General features: G+C 48.5%; 1 pseudogene; it reads left to right on the plus strand.

The window, feature by feature from the left end:
- LOC135567308 (liprin-alpha-1-like) overlaps positions 1 to 21,583 on the plus strand; it is a 46,429-nt pseudogene extending 24,846 nt beyond the window's left edge.
- The last annotated feature ends 6 nt before the right edge of the window (positions 21,584 to 21,589 follow it).

The following is a 21,589-nucleotide window of genomic DNA, read 5'->3' on the forward strand; positions in this document are numbered from 1 at the left end:
CCCTCCCTGGTCTCATGCCCCCACTCCATGCTGTCCCTCTCTGGTCTCATGTCCCCTCTCCATGCTGTCCCTCCCTGGTCTCATGCCCCATGCTGTCCCTCCCTGGTCTCATGCTCCATGCTGTCCCATCCTGGTCTCATGCCCCCGCTCCATGCTGTCCCTCCCTGGTCTCATGCCCCATGCTGTCCCTCCCTGGTCTCATGCCCCATGCTGTCCCTCCCTGGTCTCATGCCCCCTCTCCATGCTGTCCCTCCCTGGTCTCATGCCCCCTCTCCATGCTGTCCCTCCCTGGTCTCATGTCCCCTCTCCATGCTGTCCCTCCCTGGTCTCATGTCCCATGCTGTCCCTCCCTGGTCTCATGCCCCATGCTGTCCCTCCCTGGTCTCATGTCCCCTCTCCATGCTGTCCCTCCCTGGTCTCATGCCCCCTCTCCATGCTGTCCCTCCCTGGTCTCATGCCCCATGCTGTCCCTCCCTGGTCTCATGTCCCCTCTCCATGCTGTCCCTCCCTGGTCTCATGCCCCATGCTGTCCCTCCCTGGTCTCATGCCCCCTCTCCATGCTGTCCCTCCCTGGTCTCATGCCCCCTCTCCATGCTGTCCCTCCCTGGTCTCATCCCCCATGCTGTCCCTCCCTGGTCTCATCCCCCATGCTGTCCCTCCCTGGTCTCATGCCCCATGCTGTCCCTCCCTGGTCTCATGCCCCATGCTGTCCCTCCCTGGTCTCATGCCCCATGCTGTCCCTCCCTGGTCTCATGCCTCATGCTGTCCCTTCCTGGTCTCATGCTCCATGCTGTCCCTCCCTGGTCTCATGCCCCATGCTGTCCCTCCCTGGTCTCATGCCCCTCTCCATGCTGTCCCTCCCTGGTCTCATGTCCCCTCTCCATGCTGTCCCTCCCTGGTCTCATGCCCCCTCTCCATGCTGTCCCTCCCTGGTCTCATGCCCCCTCTCCATGCTGTCCCTCCCTGGTCTCATGCCCCATGCTGTCCCTCCCTGGTCTCATGCCTCATGCTGTCCCTTCCTGGTCTCATGCTCCATGCTGTCCCTCCCTGGTCTCATGCCCCATGCTGTCCCTCCCTGGTCTCATGCCCCCTCTCCATGCTGTCCCTCCCTGGTCTCATGTCCCCTCTCCATGCTGTCCCTCCCTGGTCTCATGTCCCCTCTCCATGCTGTCCCTCCCTGGTCTCATGTCCCCTCTCCATGCTGTCCCTCCCTGGTCTCATGTCCCCTCTCCATGCTGTCCCTCCCTGGTCTCATGTCCCCTCTCCATGCTGTCCCTCCCTGGTCTCATGCCCCCGCTCCATGCTGTCCCTCCCTGGTCTCATGCCCCCTCTCCATGCTGTCCCTCCTTGGTCTCATGTCCTCCGCTCCATGCTGTCCCTCCCAGGGTCCTGGTCTCATGCCCCATGCTGTCCCTCCCAGGGTCCTGGTCTCATGCCCGTCCCGTCCACACAAACTCGATCTCCCGTCATACAATTCACTGTAGCTCCTCAGCCACACTGCCAGGATGTGATTTTGTAAGGGCCAGTTTCCCGGTCTCCTATTAATGAATGCTTGTTAGTGCAGAGGTGGACTCTACCTGTGTCTGTGAAACCAGCCCTATGTGTTTGTACAGCTTCATGCTTCTAGTTCAGCTTGATGTGATGCAGTGTATCAGCCAGGCTTCCATTTCACTTTCATTCATTCTGAACTAATGTCCCCTTTTTCCTTTAGGTAATCTAGGGGTGACTTGATCATAGCTGTATAACTTTCAAATATAAGGCGGTTGAATTAGTTTGGTGTTTTGAAGCAATCATTTAATGACCATTTTGATAGATCTACGTTAGTTTGATACAGTCAAAGACTGGTTCTCATTGGCCATTGCCACCAGGAGTCCAAGCTTGGTTCTCATTGGCCATTCTCAGCTTGGTTCTCATTGCCACCAGGAGTCCAAGCTTGGTTCTCATTGGCCATTGCCACCAGGAGTCCAAGCTTGGTTCTCTGGCCATTCCAAGGGTTCTCATTGGCCATTGCCACCAGGAGTCCAAGCTTGGTTCTCATTGCCATTGCCACCAGGAGTCCAAGCTTGGTTCTCATTGGCCATCGCCACCAGGAGTCCAAGCTTGGTCCATCGCCACCAGGAGTCTTGGTTCTCATTGGCCATCGCCACCAGGAGTCTAAGCTTGGTTCTCATTGGCCATCGCCACCAGGAGTCCAAGCTTGGTTCTCATTGGCCATCGCCACCAGGAGTTCAAGTCGCCACCAGGAGTCTAAGCTTGGTTCTCATTGGCCATCGCCACCAGGAGTCCAAGCTTGGTTCTCATTGGCCATCGCCACCAGGAGCTCTCCTATGCCTAGTTAGGTTATTTTTAATTGTCTTCAGTTCTTTTATTTAGCTGATTCTGACTCTTATTTCATCCCTCTCTCATTCCATCTGTAGTCCAACGACAGGGTGAGTCATCTCCTCCATGTTGCTTGTTGCTTTGCCCTCTTTGGCTCTAAACAGTTGGCTTCATGCTGCCCTCACCAGCTCTCCTCACCAGCTCTCCTCAGACCTGATGTGTTTTCCTCTCTGCTATACCTAAAGTACCATCTCAACTAACAGGAATGTGTCTACCTGCCGTTTTTACAAAGCTTTCTCTGAACCTCTTCCGGTGTTAAGGTTCTAGGATGATCTTATCAGGGTTGGTGTCAATTCCATTTCAATTCAGAAAGTCAACTCAATTCCAAAATGTCCTAATTTGAAAAGCACGGTAGAGAATAGGATTTTCAGTGTACTTCCTGAATTCAAATGTTATATTTTGTCACGTGTTTGGTAAACACAGATGTAGACTAACAACCCCTGGAAGTGACCACTAAGACACGGAGTCAGTCCTAGTGGTTTCTAGGTTTCTAGGTCAGATACTAGTGGGATCTTTCCACAGGTTAATGTGATGCTGCTATTAGAATTAAGTAGTGGATGGTGCCATCTTGTGGACCAAAATATATTACACACAAAAATAGACAAACTATCTGAAGGTTTTTTTCCCATGTATTTTGCTGCATGTATTCTGTCCTCTACTGACTGTTGTCTTATGGATGCATTCTAACACACGTTTTCCCCTAGTATTGAACCGTTGTGTGAACTCCATTTCCCATGATGCCTTTAGTCTGTTGGCCACAAAGATACTGGTTATGTAACAGTGGCTTGGCATAAAGGTGGGTCTCCTTCTAGACTGAGGAACAGGAGTCGTCCACCAAATGTATTGATTTAAATGGGACTCCTGCCAAGCTTTGAAGTGGTCACCAGCTTTTAAACTTCTGACCTGTTTACCTGGCCAGAATGTTCTGGAAATGATCTGGGGTCGGTCTTTCTCTCTCTCTCCCTCTCTCTCTCTAGGTCTGACCTGCCGCAGGGTTAAAATCCTCAGCTTTCTCTCTCTTTTACCTCGGCATGTTTACAACAGTGTGTGTGTGCATGTGTGTGTGTGAGGTACTGTGTTTTCATGGTGTGCAGGTTGAGGTGTGTGTTAGGTGAAACGGGCTCTCTCTCTCTCTGTGTGTGTGTGTGTGTGTGTGTGTGTCTCTCTCTAACCATGTGTGTTGTTATAGGCATGAGTTGCTGGAGGAGGCTCGCAGGCAGAGTCTTCCCTTTGCCCAGTGGGACGGCCCTACTGTAGTGGTCTGGCTGGAGGTGAGACACACACACACCATCACTCATATGGACACACACACCATCACTCTCATATGTACACACACACCATCACTCTCATATGTACACACACACACCATCACTCTCACATGTACACACACCATCACTCTCATATGTACACACACACACCATCACTCTCATATGGACACACACCATCACTCTCATATGGACACACACCATCACTCTCACATGGACACACACACCATCACTCTCACATGGACACACACACCATCACTCTCACATGGACACACACACCATCACTCTCACATGGACACACACACACACCATCACTCTCATATGGACACACACCATCACTCTCACATGGACACACACACCATCACTCTCACATGGACACACACACCATCACTCTCACATGGACACACACACCATCACTCTCACATGGACACACACACCATCACTCTCATATGGACACACACACACCATCACTCTCACATGTACACACACACACCATCACTCTCACATGTACACACACACACCATCACTCTCACATGGACACACACACACCATCACTCTCATATGGACACACACACACCATCACTCTCACATGGACACACACACCATCACTCTCACATGGACACACACACCATCACTCTCACATGGACACACACACCATCACTCTCACATGGACACACACACCATCACTCTCATATGGACACACACACACCATCACTCTCACATGGACACACACACCATCACTCTCATATGTACACACACACACCATCACTCTCATATGTACACACACACACACACCATCACACTCATATGGACACACACACACCATCACTCTCACATGGACACACACACACCATCACTCTCACATGTATACACACACACACCATCACTCTCATATGTACACACACACACACACCATCACACTCATATGGACACACACACACCATCACTCTCACATGGACACACACACACCATCACTCTCACATGGACACACACACACCATCACTCTCATATGGACACACACACACCATCACTCTCACATGGACACACACACACCATCACTCTCACATGGACACACACACACCATCACTCTCATATGGACACACACACACCATCACTCTCATATGGACACACACACACCATCACTCTCATATGGACACACACACACCATCACTCTCATATGGACACACACACACCATCACTCTCACATGGACACACACCATCACTCTCACATGGACACACACACCATCACTCTCATATGTACACACACACACCATCACTCTCATATGTACACACACACACACACACCATCACTCTCACATGGACACACACACCATCACTCTCACATGGACACACACACCATCACTCTCACATGGACACACACACCATCACTCTCACATGGACACACACACACCATCACTCTCACATGGACACACACACACCATCACTCTCACATGGACACACACACACCATCACTCTCATATGTACACACACACACACACCATCACACTCATATGGACACACACACACCATCACTCTCACATGGACACACACACACCATCACTCTCACATGTACACACACACACCATCACTCTCACATGGACACACACACACCATCACTCTCATATGTACACACACACACCATCACACTCACATGTACACACACACCATCACACTCACATGTACACACACACCATCACACTCACATGTACACACACACCATCACACTCACATGTACACACACACCATCACACTCACATGTACACACACACACCATCACTCTCATGTGCACGCGCACACATTCAAAACACAAAAATAACCCAATCCTTTCTCCTGTCCCCTCTCTGCCATCCTCTGTGTCCTCCCCTGCCATCCTCCCCTGCCATCCTCTGTGTCATCCTCTGTCTCCTCTGTAGCTGTGGGTGGGTATGCCAGCCTGGTACGTGGCGGCGTGTCGTGCCAATGTGAAGAGTGGTGCCATCATGTCTGCTCTGTCGGACACAGAGATCCAGAGGGAGATTGGCATCAGTAACCCCCTGCACCGCCTCAAACTGAGACTGGCCATCCAGGAGATCATGTCTCTCACCTCCCCCTCTGCCCCCCCGACCTCCAGAACCGTAAGAGAGAGAGAGACACACACACACACACACACACAAGACAAAACACACACACACAAGACAAAACACACACACAAGACAAAACACACACACACACACGACAACACACACACACACAAACACGACAACACACACACACACACACAAGACAAAACACACACACAAACACACAAGACAAAACACACACACAAGACAAAAACACACACACACACACACACACAACAAAGATACTGGTAGCTCCAAAGTTAAGACGGGCCAAAGAAGTCCAGTGCAGCCTTGGACCCTGGAGGACCCTGCCCTCTTCTTCCTCTCCTCACCACCTGATTGGAGCATGCTGCTGACACTCCTCTAACCAGCTAATAACGTTTCTCACTGTAACCTTTCCACCAATCAGAGTTCACGGAGCGTCACTCACTCACAAGGACTTCCCTGATTGGGGCCTCACTCTTTTTCTCTCTCTCTCTCTCTCTCTCTTTCTTTCTCTCTTTCTTTCTCTCTGTGTCTCTCTCTAACTCTTACTCTCTCTCTCTGAATCATGTGATGTGATAATAACAATGCTGTTTGGTCTTATTTTCCTTCCCATCCTCCCTCTGTTTTTAATATAAACAAATCCTCACACCCCTGCCTCCCTCTCTTCACTCTCCTCTCCCTCCTCCTCCTCCCTCTCCTCTCCCTCCTCCCTTTCCTCTCACACGCTTGCATCACTGGTGACTCTTGGGGTTGTCACATGATCAGTCCACGGGGAACGTGTGGGTCACGCACGAAGAGTTGGAGTGCCTTGCGGCCACGCCCTCCACGGTTAGTCTCCCCAAGCCATTGGGCAGTCACTGACGCAGGCGACTGGTAGTGATCTGGTTGGTAGTTGGGTGTTACTCCCTGTGTGTACTTTTCTCACGGCCCTGTTTGTCCATGTCTGTATCTTGGTTTGGGCTTTTGGTGTCAGTACGTGTGTTTCTGTGTGTCTGTCAGTTTGGTTGAAGGCTAAGTTCAGTACTGACTTAACCAGTAATTTCTGTTCAAAAGCTAACATTAGATTTGTCTTGTCTTTATGTTTCAGGCCTTGTTGCCTTACAACCTGTAATTTTAAATGGATTTATTTTGGATTTCATGTAATGGACATACACAAAATAGTCCAAATTGGTGAAGTGAAATTTAAAAAATAACATGTTTCAAATTTAAATAAATTCAACGGAAAAGTGATGCGTGCATATCTATTCACCCCTTTTGTGATGAAGCCCCTAAATAAGATCTTGTGCAGCCAATTACCTTCAGGAGTCACATCATTTGTTAGATTGCACACAGGTGGACTTTTATTTAAGTGTCACATGATCTGTCGCATGATCTCAGTGTATATATACCTCTGCAACACCACTAAGCAAGGGGAACCATGAAGACCAAGGAGCTCTCCAAACAGGTCAGGGACAAAGTTGTGGAGAAGTACAGATTAGGGTTGGACTATGAAAAGAAAATATCAGAGACCTTGAACATCCCAAGGAGCACCATTAAATCCATTATTTAAGGATATGACACCACAACAAATCTGCCAGAGAGGGCTGCCCACCAAAACTCACGGACCAGGCAAGATGGGCATTAATCAGAGAGGCAACAAAGAGACCAAAGATAACCCTGAAGGAGCTGCAAAGCTCCACAGCGGAGATTAGAGTATCTGTCCATAGGACCACTTTAAGGACCACTTTAAGCCGTTGGTGTTCACCAAAAGTGGGAGACTCCCAAAACATATGGAAGAAGGTACTCTGGTCAGATGAGACTAAAATGTAGCTTTTTGGCCATAAAGGAAACCGCTGTCTGGCGCAAACCCTAAACATCTCATCACCCGAGAATACCACCCCCACAGTGAAGCATGGTGGTGGCAGCATGTGGTTTGGGGAAACATATAAATGTCTTGGAATGACCTTGTCAAAGCCCAAACCTCAATCCAATTGAGAATCTGTGGTTTGACTTAAAGATTGCTGTACACCAGCGGAACACATCCAACTTGAAGGATCTGGGGCAGTTTTGCCATGAAGAATGGGCAAAAATCCCAGTGGCTAGATGTGCCAAGCTTATAGAGACATACCCCAAGAGACTTGCAGCTGTAATTTCTGCAATAGGTGGCTTTGGGGGGTGAACAGTGATGCGCTCACGTTTTCATTTTTTTGTCTTGTTTGTTTCACAAGAAAAAATATTTTGCATCTTCAAAGTAGTAGGCATGTTGTGTAAATCAAATGATACAACCCCCCTCCCCCAAAAAAATATATTTTTATTTCCAGGTTGTAAAATGCCAAAGGGGAATACTTTCGCAGGCCCCTGTTTGTCAAGTTATGAAACTGTATTTCATTTAAACACTACAGCTCAGTGCTGTATTTACAGTCCTGTTTCAACCTGGGATTTACTAATACATGTGGTACAATGGATGCTTCAACGGGTCAAATAGTGGTATTAGATCCTATTAAAATGAATTCTAGATCAATCCCAGGTTCATTGACAACAGGACGCCAATGTAGCCTAAAGCATGAGCTGTTGGTTGCATGTCCAGTTGTCTTAACATTAACACTGGTTAAGTAGCATGTTGATGTTGAGCTGCCGAACCCAGCACTGCCACAGTCACTAACTCTAACCCGCTTCTCTTCTCTCACCATGCTAACCATGCTAACAACAGGAGGATGACGAGGGCAGCTGGGCCCAGGTTTGCAACACCCCTGTCTGTCTCTTTTCTCTGGCTGTGGTAGACGATGAGGATAGTTTTTTTTTTGGTTTCCTTGCACGGATGCTCTGACAACAGTATGGCTCTTGGTCTCCGTTTACTTTAGTCCGCTGCACATTTAACCTGCATGCAAATCTGGAGGTATCGGAGACGGAGGATATTGCAGCTAGAATAATGTAGTTATACACATTGTGATAAGACTTCTTCATCAAACTCTTGTGGTGGCGGACCGACATCGACTCGGATGTCCTGTTTAGGAGCCACAGACAGGAGAGATTTATTAGAAGCCTCTGCTGTTTAGAAGTTGTTTACAGTTGGTCTACTTCCTTCCCCTCCCACCTATCAGAACACACATCAGTCTACTTCCTTCCCTCCCACCTATCAGAACACACACACCTATCAGAACACACATCAGGCTACTTCCTTCCCCTCCCACCTATCAGAACACACATCAGGCTACTTCCTTCCCCTCCCACCTATCAGAACACACATCAGGCTACTTCCTTCCTCCCACCTATCAGAACACACATCAGGCTACTTCCTTCCCTCCCACCTATCAGAACACACATCAGGCTACTTCCTTCCCCTCCCACCTATCAGAACACACATCAGGCTACTTCCTTCCCCTCCCACCTATCAGAACACACATCAGGCTACTTCCTTCCTCCCACCTATCAGAACACACATCAGGCTACTTCCTTCCCTCCCACCTATCAGAACACACATCAGGCTACTTCCTTCCCCTCCCACCTATCAGAACACACATCAGTCTACTTCCTTCCTCCCACCTATCAGAACACACATCAGTCTACTTCCTTCCTCCCACCATCAGAACACACATCAGGCTACTTCCTTCCTCCCACCTATCAGAACACACATCAGGCTACTTCCTTCCTCCCACCTATCAGAACACACATCAGTCTACTTCCTTCCCCTCCCACCTATCAGAACACACATCAGGCTACTTCCTTCCCCTCCCACCTATCAGAACACACATCAGGCTACTTCCTTCCCTCCCACCTATCAGAACACACATCAGGCTACTTCCTTCCTCTCCCACCTATCAGAACACACATCAGGCTACTTCCTTCCTCCCACCTATCAGAACACACATCAGGCTACTTCCTTCCTCCCACCTATCAGAACACACATCAGGCTACTTCCTTCCTCCCACCTATCAGAACACACATCAGGCTACTTCCTTCCTCCCACCTATCAGAACACACATCAGGCTACTTCCTTCCCCACCTATCAGAACACACATCAGGCTACTTCCTTCCCCTCCCACCTATCAGAACACACATCAGGCTACTTCCTTCCCCTCCCACCTATCAGAACACACATCAGGCTACTTCCTTCCCTCCCACCTATCAGAACACACATCAGGCTACTTCCTTCCCTCCCACCTATCAGAACACACATCAGGCTACTTCCTTCCCCTCCCACCTATCAGAACACACATCAGGCTACTTCCTTCCCCTCCCACCTATCAGAACACACATCAGTCTACTTCCTTCCCTCCCACCTATCAGAACACACATCAGTCTACTTCCTTCCTCCCACCTATCAGAACACACATCAGTCTACTTCCTTCCCCTCCCACCTATCAGAACACACATCAGGCTACTTCCTTCCCCTCCCACCTATCAGAACACACATCAGTCTACTTCCTTCCCCTCCCACCTATCAGAACACACATCAGTCTACTTCCTTCCTCCCACCTATCAGAACACACATCAGTCTAGTTCTCTGACCTCCCACCTATCAGAACACACATCAGGCTACTTCCTTCCTCCCACCTATCAGAACACACATCAGTCTACTTCCTTCCTCCCACCTATCAGAACACACATCAGTCTAGTTCTCTGACCTCCCACCTATCAGAACACACATCAGGCTACTTCCTTCCCCTCCCACCTATCAGAACACACACATCAGTCTACTTCCTTCCTCCCACCTATCAGAACACACATCAGTCTACTTCCTTCCCCTCCCACCTATCAGAACACACATCAGGCTACTTCCTTCCCTCCCACCTATCAGAACACACATCAGGCTACTTCCTTCCCCTCCCACCTATCAGAACACACATCAGGCTACTTCCTTCCCCTCCCACCTATCAGAACACACATCAGGCTACTTCCTTCCCCTCCCACCTATCAGAACACACATCAGGCTACTTCCTTCCCTCCCACCTATCAGAACACACATCAGGCTACTTCCTTCCCCTCCCACCTATCAGAACACACATCAGTCTACTTCCTTCCCCTCCCACCTATCAGAACACACATCAGGCTACTTCCTTCCTCCCACCTATCAGAACACACATCAGTCTACTTCCTTCCCCTCCCACCTATCAGAACACACATCAGTCTACTTCCTTCCCCTCCCACCTATCAGAACACACATCAGGCTACTTCCTTCCCTCCCACCTATCAGAACACACATCAGGCTACTTCCTTCCCCTCCCACCTATCAGAACACACATCAGGCTACTTCCTTCCCCTCCCACCTATCAGAACACACATCAGGCTACTTCCTTCCCCTCCCACCTATCAGAACACACATCAGGCTACTTCCTTCCTCCCACCTATCAGAACACACATCAGGCTACTTCCTTCCCCTCCCACCTATCAGAACACACATCAGGCTACTTCCTTCCTCCCACCTATCAGAACACACATCAGTCTACTTCCTTCCCCTCCCACCTATCAGAACACACATCAGTCTACTTCCTTCCCCTCCCACCTATCAGAACACACATCAGTCTAGTTCTCTGACCTCCCACCTATCAGAACACACATCAGGCTACTTCCTTCCTCCCACCTATCAGAACACACATCAGTCTACTTCCTTCCCCTCCCACCTATCAGAACACACATCAGTCTAGTTCTCTGACCTCCCACCTATCAGAACACACATCAGGCTACTTCCTTCCCCTCCCACCTATCAGAACACACATCAGTCTACTTCCTTCCCCTCCCACCTATCAGAACACACATCAGTCTACTTCCTTCCCCTCCCACCTATCAGAACACACATCAGTCTACTTCCTTCCTCCCACCTATCAGAACACACATCAGTCTACTTCTTCCCCTCCCACCTATCAGAACACACATCAGGCTACTTCCTTCCTCCCACCTATCAGAACACACATCAGTCTACTTCCTTCCCTCCCACCTATCAGAACACACATCAGGCTACTTCCTTCCCCTCCCACCTATCAGAACACACATCAGGCTACTTCCTTCCCCTCCCACCTATCAGAACACACATCAGGCTACTTCCTTCCCCTCCCACCTATCAGAACACACATCAGGCTACTTCCTTCCCCTCCCACCTATCAGAACACACATCAGGCTACTTCCTTCCCCTCCCACCTATCAGAACACACATCAGGCTACTTCCTTCCCCTCCCACCTATCAGAACACACATCAGTCTACTTCCTTCCCCTCCCACCTATCAGAACACACATCAGGCTACTTCCTTCCCCTCCCACCTATCAGAACACACATCAGGCTACTTCCTTCCCCTCCCACCTATCAGAACACACATCAGGCTACTTCCTTCCCCTCCCACCTATCAGAACACACATCAGGCTACTTCCTTCCCCTCCCACCTATCAGAACACACATCAGGCTACTTCCTTCCCCTCCCACCTATCAGAACACACATCAGGCTACTTCCTTCCCCTCCCACCTATCAGAACACACATCAGTCACTTCCTTCCTCCCACCTATCAGAACACACATCAGGCTACTTCCTTCCCCTCCCACCTATCAGAACACACATCAGTCTACTTCCTTCCCCTCCCACCTATCAGAACACACATCAGTCTACTTCCTTCCCCTCCCACCTATCAGAACACACATCAGTCTAGTTCTCTGACCTCCCACCTATCAGAACACACATCAGGCTACTTCCTTCCCCTCCCACCTATCAGAACACACATCAGTCTACTTCCTTCCCCTCCCACCTATCAGAACACACATCAGTCTAGTTCTCTGACCTCCCACCTATCAGAACACACATCAGGCTACTTCCTTCCCTCCCACCTATCAGAACACACATCAGTCTACTTCCTTCCCTCCCACCTATCAGAACACACATCAGTCTACTTCCTTTCCTCCCACCTATCAGAACACACATCAGTCTACTTCCTTCCCCTCCCACCTATCAGAACACACATCAGTCTACTTCCTTCCCCTCCCACCTATCAGAACACACATCAGGCTACTTCCTTCCCCTCCCACCTATCAGAACACACATCAGTCTACTTCCTTCCCCTCCCACCTATCAGAACACACATCAGGCTACTTCCTTCCCCTCCCACCTATCAGAACACACATCAGGCTACTTCCTTCCTCCCACCTATCAGAACACACATCAGGCTACTTCCTTCCTCCCACCTATCAGAACACACATCAGTCTACTTCCTTCCCCTCCCACCTATCAGAACACACATCAGGCTACTTCCTTCCCTCCCACCTATCAGAACACACATCAGGCTCTTCCTTCCCTCCCACCTATCAGAACACACATCAGGCTACTTCCTTCCTCCCACCTATCAGAACACACATCAGTCTACTTCCTTCCCCTCCCACCTATCAGAACACACATCAGGCTACTTCCTTCCCTCCCACCTATCAGAACACACATCAGGCTACTTCCTTCCCCTCCCACCTATCAGAACACACATCAGGCTACTTCCTTCCCCTCCCACCTATCAGAACACACATCAGGCTACTTCCTTCCCCTCCCACCTATCAGAACACACATCAGTCTACTTCCTTCCCCTCCCACCTATCAGAACACACATCAGGCTACTTCCTTCCTCCCACCTATCAGAACACACATCAGTCTACTTCTTCCCCTCCCACCTATCAGGCTACTTCCTTCCCCTCCCACCTATCAGAACACACATCAGGCTACTTCCTTCCCTCCCACCTATCAGAACACACATCAGGCTACTTCCTTCCCCTCCCACCTATCAGAACACACATCAGGCTACTTCCTTCCCTCCCACCTATCAGAACACACATCAGTCTACTTCCTTCCTCCCACCTATCAGAACACACATCAGTCTACTTCCTTCCCCTCCCACCTATCAGAACACACATCAGTCTACTTCCTTCCCCTCCCACCTATCAGAACACACATCAGGCTACTTCCTTCCCCTCCCACCTATCAGAACACACATCAGTCTACTTCCTTCCCCTCCCACCTATCAGAACACACATCAGTCTAGTTCTCTGACCTCCCACCTATCAGAACACACATCAGTCTAGTTCTCTGACCTCCCACCTATCAGAACACACATCAGGCTACTTCCTTCCCCTCCCACCTATCAGAACACACATCAGTCTACTTCCTTCCCCTCCCACCTATCAGAACACACATCAGTCTAGTTCTCTGACCTCCCACCTATCAGAACACACATCAGGCTACTTCCTTCCCCTCCCACCTATCAGAACACACATCAGTCTACTTCCTTCCCCTCCCACCTATCAGAACACACATCAGTCTAGTTCTCTGACCTCCCACCTATCAGAACACACATCAGTCTAGTTCTCTGACCTCCCACCTATCAGAACACACACATCAGTCTAGTTCTCTGACCTCCCACCTATCAGAACACACATCAGTCTAGTCCCACCTCTGACACTCCCACCTACCTCAGAACACACATCAGTCTAGTTCTCTGACCTCCCACCTATCAGAACACACACATCAGTCTAGTTCTCTGACCTCCCACCTATCAGAACACACATCAGTCTAGTTCTCTGACCTCCCACCTATCAGAACACACACATCAACACCTCCCACCTATCAGACACACATCAGGCTACTTCCTGACCTCCCACCTATCAGAACACACATCAGTCTAGTTCCTTCCTCCACCTATCAGAACACACATCAGTCTACTTCCTTCCTCCCACCTATCAGAACACACATCAGTCTACTTCCTTCCCCTCCCACCTATCAGAACACACATCAGTCTACTTCCTTCCCCTCCCACCTATCAGAACACACATCAGTCTACTTCCTTCCCCTCCCACCTATCAGAACACACATCAGTCTAGTTCTCTGACCTCCCACCTATCAGAACACACTCAGGCTACTTCCTTCCCACCTATCAGAACACACATCAGTCTACTTCCTTCCCCTCCCACCTATCAGAACACACAGTCTAGTTCTCTGACCTCCCACCTATCAGAACACACATCAGTCTAGTTCTCTGACCTCCCACCTATCAGAACACACATCAGTCTAGTTCTCTGACCTCCCACCTATCAGAACACACATCAGTCTAGTTCTCTGACCTCCCACCTATCAGAACACACATCAGTCTAGTTCTCTGACCTCCACCTATCAGAACACACATCAGTCTAGTTCTCTGACCTCCCACCTATCAGAACACACACATCAGTCTAGTTCTCTGACCTCCCACCTATCAGAACACACATCAGTCTAGTTCTCTGACCTCCCACCTATCAGAACACACATCAGTCTAGTTCTCTGACCTCCCACCTATCAGAACACACACATCAGTCTAGTTCTCTGACCTCCCACCTATCAGAACACACATCAGTCTAGTTCTCTGACCTCCCACCTATCAGAACACACATCAGTCTAGTTCTCTGACCTCCCACCTATCAGAACACACATCAGTCTAGTTCTCTGACCTCCCACCTATCAGAACACACATCAGTCTAGTTCTCTGACCTCCCACCTATCAGAACACACATCAGTCTAGTTCTCTGACCTCCCACCTATCAGAACACACATCAGTCTAGTTCTCTGACCTCCCACCTATCAGAACACACATCAGTCTAGTTCTCTGACCTCCCACCTCAGAACACACACATCAGTCTAGTTCTCTGACCTCCCACCTATCAGAACACACACATCAGTCTAGTTCTCTGACCTCCCACCTATCAGAACACACATCAGTCTAGTTCTCTGACCTCCCACCTATCAGAACACACACATCAGTCTAGTTCTCTGACCTGCCACCTATCAGAACACACATCAGTCTAGTTCTCTGACCTCCCACCTATCAGAACACACATCAGTCTAGTTCTCTGACCTCCCACCTATCAGAACACACATCAGTCTAGTTCTCTGACCTCCCACCTATCAGAACACACACATCAGTCTAGTTCTCTGACCTCCCACCTATCAGAACACACACATCAGTCTAGTTCTCTGACCTCCCACCTATCAGAACACACATCAGTCTAGGTCTCTGACCTCCCACCTATCAGAACACACATCAGTCTAGTTCTCTGACCTCCCACCTATCAGAACACACACATCAGTCTAGTTCTCTGACCTCCCACCTATCAGAACACACATCAGTCTAGTTCTCTGACCTCCCACCTATCAGAACACACATCAGTCTAGTTCTCTGACCTCCCACCTATCAGAACACACATCAGTCTAGTTCTCTGACCTCCCACCTATCAGAACACACAGATCAGTCTAGTTCTCTCACTGGCCCTAGTTCTGATCTGTGGTCGTAGCTGCTCTTAAACCTGCTGTAACTTACACACAGACATGAACGTACAGACACGTGCACACTCTAGATTTTAATGGGGTGATTTCCATCACTTTCCCACCTAGCCTTTTTCTTTCATAGCGATGGTAGCCATCCCCCACTAACTTTTGACTCTTCAATAGACTCCAAACACTGACCTAGCCCCTGTCCCTCCCACAGACGCTGGCGTATGGAGACATGAACCATGAGTGGATTGGTAACGAGTGGCTGCCCAGCCTGGGTCTGCCCCAGTACCGGTCCTACTTCATGGAGTCTCTGGTAGACGCACGCATGCTGGACCACCTCACCAAGAAGGACATGAGGGGACAGCTTAAAATGGTGGACAGTTTCCACAGGTAAAAAGCTCAAAATGGTGGACAGTTTCCACAGGTAAAAAGCTCAAAATGGTGGACAGTTTCCACAGGTAAAAAGCTCAAAATGGTGGACAGTTTCCACAGGTAAAAAGCTCAAAATGGTGGACAGTTTCCACAGGTAAAAAGCTCAAAATGGTGGACAGTTTCCACGGGTATTAGGAACCAAAATGGTGGACAGTTTCCACAGGTATTAGGAACCAAAATGGTTTACAGTTTCCATAGGTAAGGGCCAAAATAAATGGTGAACAGTTCCCACTATTAAGGGCCAAAATGGTGCCATGGACAACTAAGGATGTTAATTTTGTTTCTGTCTAAATGTTTAACCAGTCAATGTGTCTGTGTAACAGGAACAGTTTCCAGTGTGGGGTGATGTGTCTGAGGAGACTGAACTACGACAGGAAGGAGCTAGAGAGGAGGCGTGACGAGACCCAGCTGGAGCTGCAAGGTAACAGCTGGGATAACGGTGAGAGAAAATGATAGTCAACCGAAGGGAGAAATGACCACACTTCAGATTCACTCATCATTTAGTTAGCTCAGCAACGCTAAACACTAATCTAGTGTCAGCTACGTAAGTAACACTATATCTGCGTGTCAGGAGAATCTGAGAGAATCTGACGTGTCAGCTACGCTAAGCTAATAACACTATGAGAGAATCTGAAGTGTCAGCTACGTGTAACACTGTGGGAGAATCTGAGGAGGTGTCAGCTACGCTAAGCTAGTGTCAGCTACGCTAAGCTATGAGAGAATCTGAAGTGTCAGCTACGCTAAGCTAATAACTGTGGGAGAATCTGGAAGGGTGTCAGCTACGCTAAACTAATAACACTGTGGGATGCTACGCTAAGCTAATAACACTGTGGGAGAATCTGAAGTGTCAGCTACGCTAAGCTAATAACACTGTGGGAGAATCTGAAGTGTCAGCTAACGCTAAGCTAATAAGCTACTGTGAGAGAATCTGAAGTGTCAGCTACGCTAAGCTAATAACACTGTGGGAGAATCTGAAGTGTCAGCTACGCTAAGCTAATAACACTATGAGAGAATCTGAAGTGTCAGCTACGCTAAGCTAATAACATGGATCTCCACTACGCCAAGCTAATAACACTGGAGAATCTGAAGTGTCAGCTACGCTAAGCTAATAACACTGTGGGAGAATCTGAAGTGTCAGCTACGCTAAGCTAATAACACTGTGGGAGAATCTGAGTGTCAGCTACGCTAAGCTAATAACACTGTGGGAGAATCTGAAGTGTCAGCTACGCTAAGCTAATAACACTGAGGAGAATCTGAAGTGTCAGCTACGCTAAGCTAATGGCTATGAGAGAATCTGAAGTGTCAGCTACGCTAAGCTAATAACACTGAGAGAATCTGAAGTGTCAGCTACGCTAAGCTAATACGCTATGAGAGAATCTGAAGTGTCAGCTACGCTAAGTAATAACACTGGGAGAATCTGAGTGTCAGCTACGCTAAGCTAATAACACTGTGGGAGAATCTGAAGTGTCAGCTACGCTAAGCTAATAACACTGAGGAGAATCTGAGTGTCAGCTACGCTCTAAGCTAACACTGAGAATCTGAAATAATAACACACTAGTGTCAGCTACGTGGGAGAATCTGAAGTGTCAGCTACACTAAGCTAATAACACTGTGGGAGAATCTGAGTGTCAGCTACGCTGAGCTAATAACACTATGAGAGAATCTGTCAGCTACGCTGAGCTAATAACACTATGAGAGAATCTGAAGTGTCAGCTACGCTAAGCTAATGACGCTATGAGATAATCTGAAGTGTCAGCTACATGAGCTAATAACACTATGAGAGAATCTGAATCAGCTACGCTAAGCTAACTGTGGGATGAATCTGAAGTGTCAGCTACGCTAAGCTAATAACACTATGAGAGAATCTGAAGTGTCAGCTACGCTGAGCTAATAACACTATGAGAAAGATCTGAAGTGTCAGCTACGCTGAGCTAATAACACTATGAGGAGAATCTGAAGTGTCAGCTCAGCTACGCTATGAGGAGAATCTGAAGTGTCAGCTACGCTGAGATGGGAGAATCTGAAGTGTCAGCTACGCTGAGCTAATAACACTATGAGAGAATCTGAAGTGTCAGCTACGCTAAGCTAATTACACTGAATCCAGCTACGCTGAGCTAATAACACTGAGAGTGTGAAGTATTTTAACACTGGGAGAATCTGAAGTGTGCTACGTCTAATAACATATATCAGTGTCAGCTCGCTAAGCTAATAACACTGTGGAGAATGATCAGCTACGTTTTGTTTGAATCATGAAGTGTCAGACGCTAAGCTTAACACTTTGGACTTTTCTAAGCTCCGGAATTTAGTTCAGCTACGCTGATCATATCAACGTTTTCCATATACACATTTTAGAAATGATAGGTTTGTTTTGAATATTTCTTTGGACTTTTCCTCGGTTATTTCCTGCGTTTTTCTAACACATAGAGGCAGTCATTTCTGATTTAAATTTGTTTTCTCACAGAGGAATTATTTTGACTGTCTCTTTGGATGTGTTCCCTGATCATTCCCCAAAGCGTTTCTGTACCAACTGGTTACCATTTTGTGTACCCTGAGCAGACGTGCTGGTGTGGAGCAACGAGGCGTGTGATCAGCTGGGTACGAGCCATGGGAGCTGAAGGAGTACAGTAACAACCTGCTGGAGGCGGCGTGCACGGGCCCTGCTGTCCTGGATGAAACCTTCGACCACAACGCTCTGGCCCTACTGCTGCAGATCCCCATGCAGAACACACAGGTAGGGACACACACACACACACTACCAGCATTGGTGGGTGGCAACTGAACCACCCTGGCAGTCAAGCGGCGCTCCCAGCTGAGACGTCAGCTCTCGTCTCCTCCGGCTCCGAAGAGAGAGGAGACTCTCATTCATCGACTGTCTCTTTCTCTGTCTCCTCCTTCCTGTGTTGTAGGCGAGAGCAGCTCTGGAAGTGAGTACAACAGTCTACTGACCATCGGTACAAGAGGAGACTGGATGAGGTGGGTTTACACACATATGATGGACCACACACACTTTCTGAAGCTCACTCACGCACACACACACACGCGCACACTCTCACACACACACACACGCACACACACACACACTCACTCACACGCGCGCACACACACACACGCACACTCACTCACACGCGCGCACTCACACACACTTGTTAAAGGGTTCACACGCACACACACACACACACTCACTCGCACACGCACACTCACTCACACGTGCGCACTCACACACACTTGTTAAATCGTTCACACTCACACACACTTTCTGAAGATCACACACACACACACACACTCACGCACACACACTTTCTAAATCACTCCTCCATGTATATGCACATCCTTATCTCCTTCCTGCTTCCTCCTCTCTCTGAATCTCTTCCAGGAGGACGATAACAACTTCCGGCGCGCTCCCTCCTGGAGGAAGAAGTTCCGGCCCAAAGACGCACGGGGGATGTCCCCGGGCTCAGCCGACACCCTGCCCGCCAACTTCAGACTGACCAATAGCAACGCAGCGTCCCCCTCCACGCAGCCGAAAAGGAGCCACATGGACGGTAGGGCAAGGGGGTGGGTCCACGGGGGAATGAGGGCTCGTTGTGTCTGTGTGTTATTAGGGATGGCACCGCTGCGTCTTGTTACGGAGATCGATACACAATATGCTGTCAACAATGGGTTTGTGTTTTCTCAGCTCTAGTGTGTGTGGTGGGTGTGTGTTATTAGGCAAGGCACCGCTGCGGCTTTATCTCGGTCTTGTTACGGAGACCGATACACTATGCTTTCAACAATGGTTTCGTGTTTTCCCAGCTCTAGTGTGCGTGGTGGGTGTGTTATGCTGGAGATTGTGAGTGACTAACTAACAGCATGTTTCTGCATGTGGTTTTGCTGTGGGGATGTAGGGAGTCAGTCTGCAATACAGAGGCTGGACACTGCCACAGTCAGGACATACTCCTGCTAACACAACACAGTAAGTTTACACGCGCGCACACACACACACACACACATACACACACATATACACACACACGCGCGCACGCACACACACGCACGCGCGCACACACACACACTTCACAGTGGATCTCTTCTGTTCAAGCAGCTTCTTGTGCCTCTGTGGTCTTGGCTATATTAATGCATGTCTACGCTCCTCTTTCTCTCCTCTATTCTGTCATCTTCATCTGCTGCTTTTCTGTCTCGCTCTACCTCTCTGTCTGTCTCTCTCTACCTCTCTGTCTGTGTGCCTCTCTATCTCTCTCTCTACCTCTCTGTCTGTCTGTCTCGCTCTACCTCTCTGTCTGTGTGCCTCTCTCTATCTCTCTCTCTACCTCTCTGTCTGTCTGTCTCGCTCTACCTCTCTCTCTCTGTCTACCTCTCTCTCTACCTCTCTCTCTCTGTCTACCTCTCTCTCTACCTCTGTCTGTCTGCCTCTCTCTCTTTCTCTCTGTTACATCTCTCTCTCGCTGTCTCTTTCTCTCTCCTCTTGTCTTAGTTGATCCTCATTATTTCTATAGGTGACTGCTGGTTGGAGGATGAGGGGTGAGTTACCCCCCCCATCAGGAGCAGCTGCTGACCCTGCAAGGACAGAGTTTTATTGTTATCACAGCGATAAAAGAAGTAGCAACCACATCACCAATCTCCGTACTAGAGGGCCCGTGTCCTAGATGTATCAATCTTTATTGTTCTATTTATGTTAGCAAGCTGGTGGGACATGATTTTAGATTTGTTATGTATCTATCTGTTACTTCACCCGTCGCTCCCGGCTAAATGGAAATGTCCCTATTTTCTAAAAAACTGTTCCAACTGTGTCCTTATCAAGGTTAACTCTCAGATGTAACTGAATGTTTTTAGATGGTCTGGAGTTTGTATATTTTTTCAACAGACATTATCTAATCATTTTATATATATATACATATATATATATATATATATATATATTCCTGATCTTGTATTGACCAGATGTATGTTTTTATTTCTCTGTCCTCTGTTGTTTTTAATCATTGAACTGATGATCAAGTGACTTTAATAAGTGACTTTCTATCTGAATTGGACCCCATTTCCCTTCGACCCCATTTCCCTTCAATCCCAGCCTGTTATCTTCAAGCGTATCCATGGTGATTATTTGTAAATGCAGCTCTTATAGGACAATGAGAATATGTGAATATCAGAAATATTGCTGGAGTTCTGACTGACATTGTTTCACCAACTG

The sequence above is a fragment of the Oncorhynchus nerka genome, unplaced genomic scaffold, assembly GCF_034236695.1.
Source record: "Oncorhynchus nerka isolate Pitt River unplaced genomic scaffold, Oner_Uvic_2.0 unplaced_scaffold_2163, whole genome shotgun sequence".
NCBI lineage: Eukaryota > Metazoa > Chordata > Actinopteri > Salmoniformes > Salmonidae > Oncorhynchus > Oncorhynchus nerka.